Source organism: Orcinus orca, chromosome 10 (assembly GCF_937001465.1).
Source record: "Orcinus orca chromosome 10, mOrcOrc1.1, whole genome shotgun sequence".
Lineage (NCBI taxonomy): Eukaryota > Metazoa > Chordata > Mammalia > Artiodactyla > Delphinidae > Orcinus > Orcinus orca.
In genome coordinates this window covers 58189887-58204471 of record NC_064568.1, presented here as the reverse complement: position 1 = coordinate 58204471, position 14585 = coordinate 58189887, and positions in this window count along the sequence as shown.

Sequence of the window (14585 nt, the reverse complement as noted above, 5' to 3'; positions counted from 1 at the left end):
GGCCACGTTTGCCTCACGGGGGGCGGGGATATGACTTGTCCTCACAAGGCAATTGTGCAATGAAGAAAAGATAGGCCACTACACTGTTCATCAGGTAACCTTGAGGCCGCGTGTCGTCATTCCAGTGTGCCAAATAAACTTCCCATCACGGTTCAGTTTCCAAGGCGAGGGCACAGCGTCTTATGCTGCAGTTTCTGACTCCCTACTGGACGTTCAGCTGACCACCTAGACCCTTTCGTGAGTCAACTTTGTGATACACTTTGTGATACGGGGTCGTGATGGTGGTGAAAGGATTAGCAAGTCATGGGTTAGTGAGGCCGGTGTGTACAATGTATCTCCAGAGTACCTGGCTTTCAAGGGAGAGCCTGAAATTTTTCAGGCTACACTGAAAGTCCAGTGGCCGCCTGGGGTAAATTGCATCACGTGCGAGTGCCCTGAAGGCGGGGTCGAATCACTGTATGTTTTGTGTGCTCTGGGTTCGGCAGAAAAGCAGACACGTTTTGCATGAAGGAATGAACAGAACGCTGATAGCTGGCTGTTTCTAAGCTATCCCAACCTAGGTGTTTCTCCGACGAAGCCCTTCGCTGCCCATGATTGCGGCATCTAGCTGCTGCCAGCGGTGCATTGCTCACAACTCCCTGAAGACACAGGAGGCCCTTTTAGTCCGTTTCGGATCCTAGTACAGCCCCGCGACTCAAGAGAGGACCTGATATGCTTCCTAGGGTTCGAGAAACCCAGGGACTAAGGCTGCATGGGGTCTGTCGCATGCCTACCTGGTTCATGAGAAAACCTGAACATTAGCTTAAGGCCAGAGGCCCCGTGTGGTTCTCCCCTTCCCTGAGGACAACTGAAGTAGGAGCACTTACCGAGGAACGGCAACATCCAATCTCCTTCCAGGAAACTCACTTGTCATCACAAAGGCAACTGTGCAACAACACTGTTTCCCAGGGAGAACTGAGCCCGCAGCTCTCTAAATCCCAATGAGGAAAATAAAGTTTCCCTTCAAGCCTTAGTTTCAAAATGGACCGCAGAGCATTCACCCTGTTGTATCCGTCACTCCATGGCACGTCCAAGGTGCGCATAGAACGGAGATACTACATTCGTTTCAACTTGCCGCATCCTAGCATTTTAACAAAAGACGCCCTTCACAGCCCTTCTTTCAGCCTATAGTTGCCCTCAACTGAGCTTCGCTCACAAGGCCCAGAAAGGACGGGCAGTCCGTCGTTTACATCTTGGATCCTAGTGCAGACCCCCGTGTCCTAAGACACCAGAAACGCTTCCTAGATTTAAAGCACCGCTTTGACAAAGGCTGCCGTGAGCTTGCGGCCCGCCTATGTCTGTGATGAGAGACGTAGAACGTTGGCTTGAGGCGAGTCGTCCGGGGTTGTGGGCGTACTCACGAATGATTTTTGAGGGAGGAGGCCGTGGCAGGAATTGAAAGCCAAGTGCTCTTTCGTGGAAGATAACTAGTCCTCCCAAAGACGACTGTGCAGCAAAGAGAAGATGGGCAACAACAGTGTTTACCAGGTAACCCTGAGGCCGCAAACTCTCTACTTTGCAATGAGGAAAATCAACTTCCCAGGAAGACTCAATTCCCAGCAGGACAAAGCAGCATATTACCAAGTCGCATCGGACTCTCTCTTGTACATCCCGTGGACACAGTGGCTCGTGACACTAGTCACCATTGCCATGCTGGGAGTCCTTACTGTGGTGTAAGGATATCAAGGGGAGGGCTTAGTTAGGCCTAGGTGACGGTACTTCTCTAGACTATCTACCAGTTCTGGAAAACCCTGTAGGTTTTGAAGCCGGACTTAAAGTGTAGTTGCCGCTTGAGGTAGACAGACGTCGTGGAGCAGCTCCCAGGAGCAGTGGTAGGCTAATTGTATTTTCTACTGCAGCTCAGGGTTCCTCCAGAGCGCAGACACCCTTTGCATGAAGGAAGGCATGGAACGTTGATAACTGGGTTGCTTTCAAGCTATCGCAATCCAGGTGTCTAAACAACGAAGCCCTTCACTGCCCATCAGTTGGCATCTAGCTGTTCCCGACGGTAGATGGCTCAAGGCTCCCCGAAGACACAGGCAGTCCTTTCTCAGTACGTTTTGGAACCTAGCGCTGACAAGTGAGTCCAAAAGAGAGCTGATATGCTTCCTAGAGTTCAAGAACCACAGGGACTAAGGCTCTATGCAATCGGTTGTTTCGCTAAGTCTGTCATGAGAACACCTGGACGTTAGCTTGAGGCTAGAGGCCCCATGTGGTGGGCCCATTCCCTGAAGACTACTGAAGGATGACCACCTACCAAGGGATGGCAACCTCCAAGTTTCTTGCCTAGAAACTCACGTCATCACCAGGGCAATTGTGTTACGAAGAGAAGCTGTGCAGCAACAGTGTTTCTTGGGGAGAATTGAGCCCGCGGCTCTGTAAATCCCAATGAGGAAAATAAAGTTTCACTCGCAGCCTTACTTTCAAAAGGGACCACACAGAGCATTCACCCTGCTGTGTCTTTCTCTAGTTTGTACTCCCAAGGTGCGTTAGAAGGGAGATACTTGAGTTGTTTCACTTACCACATGCTAGATGTTTAGCAAAAGAAGGCCTTTACTGCCCTTCTTTTGGCATATGGTTGTCCTCAGCCGAACAGTTCTCTCAGCTCCTAGAAGCGATGGGCGGTCCCTTGTGTACATCTTGGATCCCAGTGCAGACCTGTTAGTCCTAAGACACCAGAAATGCTTCCTACACTTAAAGCACCGCTTTGACAAACGCTGCCTGGAACCTGTTGCCTGCCTATCTATCTGTGTGACGAACAAAACAGTAACTTAGCTTGGAGCCAGTCCTCCTATATGTTTGGCTTACTCACCGACGATTGCTGAGGGATGAGCACTTAGCAGGGACTGAAAGGCCACGTTTGCCTCACGGGGGGCGGGGATATGACTTGTCCTCACAAGGCAATTGTGCAATGAAGAAAAGATAGGCCACTACACTGTTCATCAGGTAAACTTGAGGCCGCGTGTCGTCATTCCAGTGTGCCAAATAAACTTCCCATCACGGTTCAGTTTCCAAGGCGAGGGCACAGCGTCTTATGCTGCAGTTTCTGACTCCCTACTGTACGTTCAGCTGACCACCTAGACCCTTTCGTGAGTCAACTTTGTGATACACTTTGTGATACGGGGTCGTGATGGTGGTGAAAGGATTAGCAAGTCATGGGTTAGTGAGGCCGGTGTGTACAATGTATCTCCAGAGTACCTGGCTTTCAAGGGAGAGCCTGAAATTTTTCAGGCTACACTGAAAGTCCAGTGGCCGCCTGGGGTAAATTGCATCACGTGCGAGTGCCCTGAAGGCGGGGTCGAATCACTGTATGTTTTGTGTGCTCTGGGTTCGGCAGAAAAGCAGACACGTTTTGCATGAAGGAATGAACAGAACGCTGATAGCTGGCTGTTTCTAAGCTATCCCAACCTAGGTGTTTCTCCGACGAAGCCCTTCGCTGCCCATGATTGCGGCATCTAGCTGCTGCCAGCGGTGCATTGCTCACAACTCCCTGAAGACACAGGAGGCCCTTTTAGTCCGTTTCGGATCCTAGTACAGCCCCGCGACTCAAGAGAGGACCTGATATGCTTCCTAGGGTTCGAGAAACCCAGGGACTAAGGCTGCATGGGGTCTGTCGCATGCCTACCTGGTTCATGAGAAAACCTGAACATTAGCTTAAGGCCAGAGGCCCCGTGTGGTTCTCCCCTTCCCTGAGGACAACTGAAGTAGGAGCACTTACCGAGGAACGGCAACATCCAATCTCCTTCCAGGAAACTCACTTGTCATCACAAAGGCAACTGTGCAACAACACTGTTTCCCAGGGAGAACTGAGCCCGCAGCTCTCTAAATCCCAATGAGGAAAATAAAGTTTCCCTTCAAGCCTTAGTTTCAAAATGGACCGCAGAGCATTCACCCTGTTGTATCCGTCACTCCATGGCACGTCCAAGGTGCGCATAGAACGGAGATACTACATTCGTTTCAACTTGCCACATCCTAGCATTTTAACAAAAGACGCCCTTCACAGCCCTTCTTTCAGCCTATAGTTGCCCTCAACTGAGCTTCGCTCACAAGGCCCAGAAAGGACGGGCAGTCCGTCGTTTACATCTTGGATCCTAGTGCAGACCCCCGTGTCCTAAGACACCAGAAACGCTTCCTAGATTTAAAGCACCGCTTTGACAAAGGCTGCCGTGAGCTTGCGGCCCGCCTATGTCTGTGATGAGAGACGTAGAACGTTGGCTTGAGGCGAGTCGTCCGGGGTTGTGGGCGTACTCACGAATGATTTTTGAGGGAGGAGGCCGTGGCAGGAATTGAAAGCCAAGTGCTCTTTCGTGGAAGATAACTAGTCCTCCCAAAGACGACTGTGCAGCAAAGAGAAGATGGGCAACAACAGTGTTTACCAGGTAACCCTGAGGCCGCAAACTCTCTACTTTGCAATGAGGAAAATCAACTTCCCAGGAAGACTCAATTCCCAGCAGGACAAAGCAGCATATTACCAAGTCGCATCGGACTCTCTCTTGTACATCCCGTGGACACAGTGGCTCGTGACACTAGTCACCATTGCCATGCTGGGAGTCCTTACTGTGGTGTAAGGATATCAAGGGGAGGGCTTAGTTAGGCCTAGGTGACGGTACTTCTCTAGACTATCTACCAGTTCTGGAAAACCCTGTAGGTTTTGAAGCCGGACTTAAAGTGTAGTTGCCGCTTGAGGTAGACAGACATCGTGGAGCAGCTCCCAGGAGCAGTGGTAGGCTAATTGTATTTTCTACTGCAGCTCAGGGTTCCTCCAGAGCGCAGACACCCTTTGCATGAAGGAAGGCATGGAACGTTGATAACTGGGTTGCTTTCAAGCTATCGCAATCCAGGTGTCTAAACAACAAAGCCCTTCACTGCCCATCAGTTGGCATCTAGCTGTTCCCGACGGTAGATGGCTCAAGGCTCCCCGAAGACACAGGCAGTCCTTTCTCAGTACGTTTTGGAACCTAGCACTGACAAGTGAGTCCAAAAGAGAGCTGATATTCTTCCTAGAGTTCAAGAACCACAGGGAATAAGGCTCTATGCAATCGGTTGTTTCGCTAAGTCTGTCATGAGAACACCTGGACGTTAGCTTGAGGCTAGAGGCCCCATGTGGTGGGCCCATTCCCTGAAGACTACTGAAGGATGACCACCTACCAAGGGATGGCAACCTCCAAGTTTCTTGCCTAGAAACTCACGTCATCACCAGGGCAATTGTGTTACGAAGAGAAGCTGTGCAGCAACAGTGTTTCTTGGGGAGAATTGAGCCCGCGGCTCTGTAAATCCCAATGAGGAAAATAAAGTTTCACTCGCAGCCTTACTTTCAAAAGGGACCACACAGAGCATTCACCCTGCTGTGTCTTTCTCTAGTTTGTACTCCCAAGGTGCGTTAGAAGGGAGATACTTGAGTTGTTTCACTTACCACATGCTAGATGTTTAGCAAAAGAAGGCCTTTACTGCCCTTCTTTTGGCATATGGTTGTCCTCAGCCGAACAGTTCTCTCAGCTCCTAGAAGCGATGGGCGGTCCCTTGTGTACATCTTGGATCCCAGTGCAGACCTGTTAGTCCTAAGACACCAGAAATGCTTCCTACACTTAAAGCACCACTTTGACAAACGCTGCCTGGAACCTGTTGCCTGCCTATCTATCTGTGTGACGAACAAAACAGTAACTTAGCTTGGAGCCAGTCCTCCTATATTTTTGGCTTACTCACCGACGATTGCTGAGGGATGAGCACTTAGCAGGGACTGAAAGGCCACGTTTGCCTCATGGGGGGCGGGGATATGACTTGTCCTCACAAGGCAATTGTGCAATGAAGAAAAGATAGGCCACTACACTGTTCATCAGGTAACCTTGAGGCCGCGTGTCGTCATTCCAGTGTGCCAAATAAACTTCCCATCACGGTTCAGTTTCCAAGGCGAGGGCACAGCGTCTTATGCTGCAGTTTCTGACTCCCTACTGGACGTTCAGCTGACCACCTAGACCCTTTCGTGAGTCAACTTTGTGATACACTTTGTGATACGGGGTCGTGATGGTGGTGAAAGGATTAGCAAGTCATGGGTTAGTGAGGCCGGTGTGTACAATGTATCTCCAGAGTACCTGGCTTTCAAGGGAGACCCTGAAAATTTTTCAGGCTACACTGAAAGTCCAGTGGCCGCCTGGGGTAAATTGCATCACGTGCGAGTGCCCTGAAGGCGGGGTCGAATCACTGTATGTTTTGTGTGCTCTGGGTTCGGCAGAAAAGCAGACACGTTTTGCATGAAGGAATGAACAGAACGCTGATAGCTGGCTGTTTCTAAGCTATCCCAACCTAGGTGTTTCTCTGACGAAGCCCTTCGCTGCCCATGATTGCGGCATCTAGCTGCTGCCAGCGGTGCATTGCTCACAACTCCCTGAAGACACAGGAGGCCCTTTTAGTCCGTTTCGGATCCTAGTACAGCCCCGCGACTCAAGAGAGGACCTGATATGCTTCCTAGGGTTCGAGAAACCCAGGGACTAAGGCTGCATGGGGTCTGTCGCATGCCTACCTGGTTCATGAGAAAACCTGAACATTAGCTTAAGGCCAGAGGCCCCGTGTGGTTCTCCCCTTCCCTGAGGACAACTGAAGTAGGAGCACTTACCGAGGAACGGCAACATCCAATCTCCTTCCAGGAAACTCACTTGTCATCACAAAGGCAACTGTGCAACAACACTGTTTCCCAGGGAGAACTGAGCCCGCAGCTCTCTAAATCCCAATGAGGAAAATAAAGTTTCCCTTCAAGCCTTAGTTTCAAAATGGACCGCAGAGCATTCACCCTGTTGTATCCGTCACTCCATGGCACGTCCAAGGTGCGCATAGAACGGAGATACTACATTCGTTTCAACTTGCCGCATCCTAGCATTTTAACAAAAGACGCCCTTCACAGCCCTTCTTTCAGCCTATAGTTGCCCTCAACTGAGCTTCGCTCACAAGGCCCAGAAAGGACGGGCAGTCCGTCGTTTACATCTTGGATCCTAGTGCAGACCCCCGTGTCCTAAGACACCAGAAACGCTTCCTAGATTTAAAGCACCGCTTTGACAAAGGCTGCCGTGAGCTTGCGGCCCGCCTATGTCTGTGATGAGAGACGTAGAACGTTGGCTTGAGGCGAGTCGTCCGGGGTTGTGGGCGTACTCACGAATGATTTTTGAGGGAGGAGGCCGTGGCAGGAATTGAAAGCCAAGTGCTCTTTCGTGGAAGATAACTAGTCCTCCCAAAGACGACTGTGCAGCAAAGAGAAGATGGGCAACAACAGTGTTTACCAGGTAACCCTGAGGCCGCAAACTCTCTACTTTGCAATGAGGAAAATCAACTTCCCAGGAAGACTCAATTCCCAGCAGGACAAAGCAGCATATTACCAAGTCGCATCGGACTCTCTCTTGTACATCCCGTGGACACAGTGGCTCGTGACACTAGTCACCATTGCCATGCTGGGAGTCCTGACTGTGGTGTAAGGATATCAAGGGGAGGGCTTAGTTAGGCCTAGGTGACGGTACTTCTCTAGACTATCTACCAGTTCTGGAAAACCCTGTAGGTTTTGAAGCCGGACTTAAAGTGTAGTTGCCGCTTGAGGTAGACAGACGTCGTGGAGCAGCTCCCAGGAGCAGTGGTAGGCTAATTGTATTTTCTACTGCAGCTCAGGTTCCTCCAGAGCGCAGACACCCTTTGCATGAAGGAAAGCATGGAACGTTGATAACTGGGTTGCTTTCAAGCTATCGCAATCCAGGTGTCTAAACAACGAAGCCCTTCACTGCCCACCAGTCGGCACCTAGCTTTTCCCGACGGTAGATGGCTCACGGCTCTCCGAAGACACAGGCAGTCCTTTCTCACTATGTTTCGGGACCTAGCGCCGACCCGCGTGTCCAAAAGAGAGCTGATATGCTTCCTAGAGTTCAAGAACCACAGGGACTAAGGCTCTATGCAATCGGTTGTTTCGCTAAGTCTGTCATGAGAACACCTGGACGTTAGCTTGAGGCTAGAGGCCCCATGTGGTGGGCCCATTCCCTGAAGACTACTGAAGGATGACCACCTACCAAGGGATGGCAACCTCCAAGTTTCTTGCCTAGAAACTCACGTCATCACCAGGGCAATTGTGTTACGAAGAGAAGCTGTGCAGCAACAGTGTTTCTTGGGGAGAATTGAGCCCGCGGCTCTGTAAATCCCAATGAGGAAAATAAAGTTTCACTCGCAGCCTTACTTTCAAAAGGGACCACACAGAGCATTCACCCTGCTGTGTCTTTCTCTAGTTTGTACTCCCAAGGTGCGTTAGAAGGGAGATACTTGAGTTGTTTCACTTACCACATGCTAGATGTTTAGCAAAAGAAGGCCTTTACTGCCCTTCTTTTGGCATATGGTTGTCCTCAGCCGAACAGTTCTCTCAGCTCCTAGAAGCGATGGGCAGTCCCTTGTGTACATCTTGGATCCCAGTGCAGACCTGTTAGTCCTAAGACACCAGAAATGCTTCCTATACTTAAAGCACCGCTTTGACAAACGCTGCCTGGAACCTGTTGCCTGCCTATCTATCTGTGTGACGAACAAAACAGTAACTTAGCTTGGAGCCAGTCCTCCTATATTTTTGGCTTACTCACCGACGATTGCTGAGGGATGAGCACTTAGCAGGGACTGAAAGGCCACGTTTGCCTCACGGGGGGCGGGGATATGACTTGTCCTCACAAGGCAATTGTGCAATGAAGAAAAGATAGGCCACTACACTGTTCATCAGGTAACCTTGAGGCCGCGTGTCGTCATTCCAGTGTGCCAAAGAAACTTCCCATCACGGTTCAGTTTCCAAGGCGAGGGCACAGCGTCTTATGCTACAGTTTCTGACTCCCTACTGGACGTTCAGCTGACCACCTAGACCCTTTCGTGAGTCAACTTTGTGATACACTTTGTGATACGGGGTCGTGATGGTGGTGAAAGGATTAGCAAGTCATGGGTTAGTGAGGCCGGTGTGTACAATGTATCTCCAGAGTACCTGGCTTTCAAGGGAGAGCCTGAAATTTTTCAGGCTACACTGAAAGTCCAGTGGCCGCCTGGGGTAAATTGCATCACGTGCGAGTGCCCTGAAGGCGGGGTCGAATCACTGTATGTTTTGTGTGCTCTGGGTTCGGCAGAAAAGCAGACACGTTTTGCATGAAGGAATGAACAGAACGCTGATAGCTGGCTGTTTCTAAGCTATCCCAACCTAGGTGTTTCTCCGACGAAGCCCTTCGCTGCCCATGATTGCGGCATCTAGCTGCTGCCAGCGGTGCATTGCTCACAACTCCCTGAAGACACAGGAGGCTCTTTTAGTCCGATTCGGATCCTATTGCAGACCGGCGACTCAAGAGAGACCTGATACGCTTCCTAGGATTCAAGAAACACAGAGACTAAGGCTGCATGGGGTCTGTTGCATGCCTACCTCGTTCATGAGAAAACCTGAACATTAGCTTAAGGCCAGAGGCCCCGTGTGGTTCTCCCCTTCCCTGAGGACAACCGAAGTAGGAGCACTTACCGAGGAACGGCAACATCCAATCTCCTTCCAGGAAACTCACTTGTCATCACAAAGGCAACTGTGCAACAACACTGTTTCCCAGGGAGAACTGAGCCCGCAACTCTCTAAATCCCAATGAGGAAAATAAAGTTTCCCTTCAAACCTTAGTTTCAAAATGGACCGCAGAGCATTCACCCTGTTGTTTCCATCTCTCCATGGCACGTCCAGGGTGCGCATAGCACGGAGATACTACAGTCGTTTCAACTTGCCGCATCCTAGCATTTTAACAAAAGACGCCCTTCACAGCCCTTCTTTCGGCCTATAGTTGCCCTCAACTGAGCATTGTTCACAAGGCCCGGAAAGGACGGGCAGTCCGTCGTTTACATCTTGGATCCTAGTGCAGAACCCCGTGTCCTCAGACGCCAGAAACGCTTCCTAGATTTAAAGCACCGCTTTGACAAACGCTGCCGTGAGCCTGCGGCCCGCCTATGTCTGTGACGAGAGAAGTAAGTAGAACGTTGGACTGAGGCGAGTCGTCCAGGGTTGTGGGCGTACTCACGAACAATTATGGAGGGAGGAGGACGTGGCAGGAATTGAAAGCCAAGTGCTCCTTCGTGGAAGATAACTAGTCCTCCCAAAGACGACTGTGCAGCAAAGAGAAGATGGGCAACAACAGTGTTTACCAGGTAACCCTGAGGCCGCAAACTCTCTACTTTGCAATGAGGAAAATCAACTTCCCAGGAAGACTCAATTCCCAGCAGGACAAAGCAGCATATTACCAAGTCGCATCGGACTCTCTCTTGTACATCCCGTGGACACAGTGGCTCGTGACACTAGTCACCATTGCCATGCTGGGAGTCCTTACTGTGGTGTAAGGATATCAAGGGGAGGGCTTAGTTAGGCCTAGGTGACGGTACTTCTCTAGACTATCTACCAGTTCTGGAAAACCCTGTAGGTTTTGAAGCCGGACTTAAAGTGTAGTTGCCGCTTGAGGTAGACAGACATCGTGGAGCAGCTCCCAGGAGCAGTGGTAGGCTAATTGTATTTTCTACTGCAGCTCAGGGTTCCTCCAGAGCGCAGACACCCTTTGCATGAAGGAAGGCATGGAACGTTGATAACTGGGTTGCTTTCAAGCTATCGCAATCCAGGTGTCTAAACAACAAAGCCCTTCACTGCCCATCAGTTGGCATCTAGCTGTTCCCGACGGTAGATGGCTCAAGGCTCCCCGAAGACACAGGCAGTCCTTTCTCAGTACGTTTTGGAACCTAGCACTGACAAGTGAGTCCAAAAGAGAGCTGATATTCTTCCTAGAGTTCAAGAACCACAGGGACTAAGGCTCTATGCAATCGGTTGTTTCGCTAAGTCTGTCATGAGAACACCTGGACGTTAGCTTGAGGCTAGAGGCCCCATGTGGTGGGCCCATTCCCTGAAGACTACTGAAGGATGACCACCTACCAAGGGATGGCAACCTCCAAGTTTCTTGCCTAGAAACTCACGTCATCACCAGGGCAATTGTGTTACGAAGAGAAGCTGTGCAGCAACAGTGTTTCTTGGGGAGAATTGAGCCCGCGGCTCTGTAAATCCCAATGAGGAAAATAAAGTTTCACTCGCAGCCTTACTTTCAAAAGGGACCACACAGAGCATTCACCCTGCTGTGTCTTTCTCTAGTTTGTACTCCCAAGGTGCGTTAGAAGGGAGATACTTGAGTTGTTTCACTTACCACATGCTAGATGTTTAGCAAAAGAAGGCCTTTACTGCCCTTCTTTTGGCATATGGTTGTCCTCAGCCGAACAGTTCTCTCAGCTCCTAGAAGCGATGGGCGGTCCCTTGTGTACATCTTGGATCCCAGTGCAGACCTGTTAGTCCTAAGACACCAGAAATGCTTCCTACACTTAAAGCACCACTTTGACAAACGCTGCCTGGAACCTGTTGCCTGCCTATCTATCTGTGTGACGAACAAAACAGTAACTTAGCTTGGAGCCAGTCCTCCTATATTTTTGGCTTACTCACCGACGATTGCTGAGGGATGAGCACTTAGCAGGGACTGAAAGGCCACGTTTGCCTCACGGGGGGCGGGGATATGACTTGTCCTCACAAGGCAATTGTGCAATGAAGAAAAGATAGGCCACTACACTGTTCATCAGGTAACCTTGAGGCCGCGTGTCGTCATTCCAGTGTGCCAAATAAACTTCCCATCACGGTTCAGTTTCCAAGGCGAGGGCACAGCGTCTTATGCTGCAGTTTCTGACTCCCTACTGGACGTTCAGCTGACCACCTAGACCCTTTCGTGAGTCAACTTTGTGATACACTTTGTGATACGGGGTCGTGATGGTGGTGAAAGGATTAGCAAGTCATGGGTTAGTGAGGCCGGTGTGTACAATGTATCTCCAGAGTACCTGGCTTTCAAGGGAGACCCTGAAAATTTTTCAGGCTACACTGAAAGTCCAGTGGCCGCCTGGGGTAAATTGCATCACGTGCGAGTGCCCTGAAGGCGGGGTCGAATCACTGTATGTTTTGTGTGCTCTGGGTTCGGCAGAAAAGCAGACACGTTTTGCATGAAGGAATGAACAGAACGCTGATAGCTGGCTGTTTCTAAGCTATCCCAACCTAGGTGTTTCTCTGACGAAGCCCTTCGCTGCCCATGATTGCGGCATCTAGCTGCTGCCAGCGGTGCATTGCTCACAACTCCCTGAAGACACAGGAGGCCCTTTTAGTCCGTTTCGGATCCTAGTACAGCCCCGTGACTCAAGAGAGGACCTGATATGCTTCCTAGGGTTCGAGAAACCCAGGGACTAAGGCTGCATGGGGTCTGTCGCATGCCTACCTGGTTCATGAGAAAACCTGAACATTAGCTTAAGGCCAGAGGCCCCGTGTGGTTCTCCCCTTCCCTGAGGACAACTGAAGTAGGAGCACTTACCGAGGAACGGCAACATCCAATCTCCTTCCAGGAAACTCACTTGTCATCACAAAGGCAACTGTGCAACAACACTGTTTCCCAGGGAGAACTGAGCCCGCAGCTCTCTAAATCCCAATGAGGAAAATAAAGTTTCCCTTCAAGCCTTAGTTTCAAAATGGACCGCAGAGCATTCACCCTGTTGTATCCGTCACTCCATGGCACGTCCAAGGTGCGCATAGAACGGAGATACTACATTCGTTTCAACTTGCCGCATCCTAGCATTTTAACAAAAGACGCCCTTCACAGCCCTTCTTTCAGCCTATAGTTGCCCTCAACTGAGCTTCGCTCACAAGGCCCAGAAAGGACGGGCAGTCCGTCGTTTACATCTTGGATCCTAGTGCAGACCCCCGTGTCCTAAGACACCAGAAACGCTTCCTAGATTTAAAGCACCGCTTTGACAAAGGCTGCCGTGAGCTTGCGGCCCGCCTATGTCTGTGATGAGAGACGTAGAACGTTGGCTTGAGGCGAGTCGTCCGGGGTTGTGGGCGTACTCACGAATGATTTTTGAGGGAGGAGGCCGTGGCAGGAATTGAAAGCCAAGTGCTCTTTCGTGGAAGATAACTAGTCCTCCCAAAGACGACTGGGCAGCAAAGAGAAGATGGGCAACAACAGTGTTTACCAGGTAACCCTGAGGCCGCAAACTCTCTACTTTGCAATGAGGAAAATCAACTTCCCAGGAAGACTCAATTCCCAGCAGGACAAAGCAGCATATTACCAAGTCGCATCGGACTCTCTCTTGTACATCCCGTGGACACAGTGGCTCGTGACACTAGTCACCATTGCCATGCTGGGAGTCCTGACTGTGGTGTAAGGATATCAAGGGGAGGGCTTAGTTAGGCCTAGGTGACGGTACTTCTCTAGACTATCTACCAGTTCTGGAAAACCCTGTAGGTTTTGAAGCCGGACTTAAAGTGTAGTTGCCGCTTGAGGTAGACAGACGTCGTGGAGCAGCTCCCAGGAGCAGTGGTAGGCTAATTGTATTTTCTACTGCAGCTCAGGTTCCTCCAGAGCGCAGACACCCTTTGCATGAAGGAAAGCATGGAACGTTGATAACTGGGTTGCTTTCAAGCTATCGCAATCCAGGTGTCTAAACAACGAAGCCCTTCACTGCCCACCAGTCGGCACCTAGCTGTTCCCCACGGTAGATGGCTCACGGCTCTCCGAAGACACAGGCAGTCCTTTCTCACTATGTTTCGGGACCTAGCGCCGACCCGCGTGTCCAAAAGAGAGCTGATATGCTTCCTAGAGTTCAAGAACCACAGGGACTAAGGCTCTATGCAATCGGTTGTTTCGCTAAGTCTGTCATGAGAACACCTGGACGTTAGCTTGAGGCTAGAGGCCCCATGTGGTGGGCCCATTCCCTGAAGACTACTGAAGGATGACCACCTACCAAGGGATGGCAACCTCCAAGTTTCTTGCCTAGAAACTCACGTCATCACCAGGGCAATTGTGTTACGAAGAGAAGCTGTGCAGCAACAGTGTTTCTTGGGGAGAATTGAGCCCGCGGCTCTGTAAATCCCAATGAGGAAAATAAAGTTTCACTCGCAGCCTTACTTTCAAAAGGGACCACACAGAGCATTCACCCTGCTGTGTCTTTCTCTAGTTTGTACTCCCAAGGTGCGTTAGAAGGGAGATACTTGAGTTGTTTCACTTACCACATGCTAGATGTTTAGCAAAAGAAGGCCTTTACTGCCCTTCTTTTGGCATATGGTTGTCCTCAGCCGAACAGTTCTCTCAGCTCCTAGAAGCGATGGGCAGTCCCTTGTGTACATCTTGGATCCCAGTGCAGACCTGTTAGTCCTAAGACACCAGAAATGCTTCCTATACTTAAAGCACCGCTTTGACAAACGCTGCCTGGAACCTGTTGCCTGCCTATCTATCTGTGTGACGAACAAAACAGTAACTTAGCTTGGAGCCAGTCCTCCTATATTTTTGGCTTACTCACCGACGATTGCTGAGGGATGAGCACTTAGCAGGGACTGAAAGGCCACGTTTGCCTCATGGGGGGCGGGGATATGACTTGTCCTCACAAGGCAATTGTGCAATGAAGAAAAGATAGGCCACTACACTGTTCATCAGGTAACCTTGAGGCCGCGTGTCGTCATTCCAGTG